The sequence below is a fragment of the Argentina anserina genome, unplaced genomic scaffold, assembly GCF_933775445.1.
Source record: "Argentina anserina unplaced genomic scaffold, drPotAnse1.1, whole genome shotgun sequence".
Lineage (NCBI taxonomy): Eukaryota > Viridiplantae > Streptophyta > Magnoliopsida > Rosales > Rosaceae > Argentina > Argentina anserina.
This window is the reverse complement of record NW_026089521.1, coordinates 322,501-325,000: the sequence shown is the minus strand read 5'-3', so window position 1 is coordinate 325,000 and position 2,500 is coordinate 322,501.

Here is a 2,500-nt window from a genome sequence, read left to right as displayed (position 1 = left end):
GTTTGCTCGGTATTGGCATCGCCTTGCCTTGCATTGGCATTTGTTGCCCCTGCCTTGGCCTTGGTTGCCGCTGCCTTGCCCTTGCTTGGCCTGGCCTGGCCTTGCCTTGCTCGGCATTGGCATCGCCTTGCCTTGCATTGGCATTTGTTGCCCCTGCCTTGCCCTCGGTTGCCCCTGCCTTGGCCTTGGTTGCCGCTGCCTTGCCCTTGCTTGCCCTTGCCTTGCTCGGCATTGGCATCGCCTTGCCTTCCATTGGCATTTGTTGCCCCTGCCTTGGCCTTGGTTGCCGCTGCCTTGCCCTTGCCTTGCTCGGCATCGGCATTTGTTGCCCCTGCCTTGCCCTTGCTTGGCCTTGCCCGGCCTCGTCTTTCCCTTTCCTGGCACTGCCCTCGTTGTGGCTTGCCTGGCCTTGCTTGCTTGACACTGCCCTTGCTTGTCCTTGCCTTGTGCTTTGGCTTGCCTGGCCTTGCTGCCTTGCCTTGCTCGGCATGGCACTTGCTCGGCCTTGCTCGGCATGGCACTTGCTCGGCCTTGAAAGGCATACCATATGCCTTGGCGAGGCTAATATCCCTGCCTGGCGAGGCTAATTTGCCTGCAGGAATGAAGGCTGAATGGGCTAGCGAGGCTAGTATTCCTGCCTGGCGAGGCTAATATCCATGCAGGAATGCAGGCTGAATTGGCTAGCGAGGCTAATATCCCTGCCTAGCGAGGCTAATATCCCTGCCTAGCGAGGCTAATATCCCTGCCTAGCGAGGCTAATATGCCCGCAGGAATGCAGGTAGAATGGGCTAGCGAGGCTAATATCCCTGCCTAGCGAGGCTAATATGCCCGCAGGAATGCAGGCAGAATGGGCTAGCGAGGCTAATATCCATGCCTAGCGAGGCTAATATCCCTGCCTGGCGAGGCTAATCTCCCCGCCTGGCGAGGCTAATAGCGTGTGAGACAACACACAGACAACACGGAGACAACACACGGACAACACGGAGACAACACGCCTGGCGAGGCTAATTCCCCTGCCTGGCGAGGCTAATTCCCCTGCCTGGCGAGGCTAATTCCCCTGCCTGGCGAGGCTAATATGGCTGCACGCTAGCATGCCAACGAATGCCAAACCTCGAAAACTCAATTTTATTTCAAATATCCCCCTGCATTTTATGTTGCAAACCTATAGGGGACGATTTTTAGGACATTTTAAGATTGACATATCGTCATTTGGTCGAGTTTTCAGTTTATTTTGATTTTCTACATCTCAGAAACGAGAAATATCATATCAAATCGAAAACTCATCCAAATGACCTGAAATCAACTTCTAAATTTCTCTAAAATCATTGCTTACAGTTCTGAACCATAAAAGATATACACTTTTACAAGTGAAACGGAGTTGGAAATTTCCAAAGCCAAGAACGCGACATGGCCTTGCCTAGAGTGCAAATGCCATGTCAAGGCCGCATTCTGTTCAACTTTGCCCGCACTATAATTTGACCATAAATAAGTCTCTATTTTAAGGAAATTTTGCAAGTGGTAGCAGTCCGAAACATCAAGCGGTTTGTCATTTTCGATTTTCGACATTCTGCCCCTTTTGGAAAATAAAAACAAATACTTCTGGGTCGAAATTAAATCTGGCCTTTTTCCACAAGGTGCCTGACATTATTCTGAGTGTCCCTGCAAAAAATCTCGATTTTATACCAAATGTACAATTAGTTATGGCGTTTGCCCCTCCTCGGAAATCCCATGTTTCCCCCTGCCCTTCCCAGTTTTCTCCAATATGCTCTATAGGGGAGTAGTGGTTCTCTGCAAAATGACCCCCTTGCAGAGACCGCCTCCCCTGCCCCCAGTAGTCCCTCCCCCTTCCCCCAATTGCTTATATACGACATTTGCTGCCTCGAATGTCCCTAACAAACAATTATAAGCAATTGAAAACGGATTTAAGAGGGATTTAGGAGGTGTTCTTCGCCCAGCTGGGGGGGTGATGAACACCACGAAGGGGGGGTCATGTGGGATCGGTGTTGCCTCTAGTCCACTGAAACGATGTCAGTAACCGCTCAGATCAATCAAAGGGAGGGATAGGAGCCCGTCGGTATCGAGAAATTGTGCTTCGGCACTTGATTTGCGACATAAACAAATGCTGTGAGGGGAGGAAGGTGTCGGTGTCGATGAACTCAGATCAATGCGCGAGTAATAAGCAGGCCGGGGGACTGGGCGTGATGCAAAGTGCTTTGGCATTCGATTTGTGAAAAGCGAGGGCGGCGATGGGGGGAAGGTGCCGGTGTCGGAACCCACTAGTACGCGCAAGTAGATGTATTTCGAAAGCGCCGAGCGGGGGGAAGGTGCCGGTATCGATGAACCCTCTTCAATGCTTGCAGTAATAAGCAGATCGGGTGTCGGGGGCGATGCAAAGCTCTTGGAAGCTCCGTTTGTGAAAAGCGAGCGCGGCGAGCGGGGGGAAGAGATGCCGGTGGCCGAAATATACTCACCTCAATGCTCGAGTAGTAGCAAATCGGGT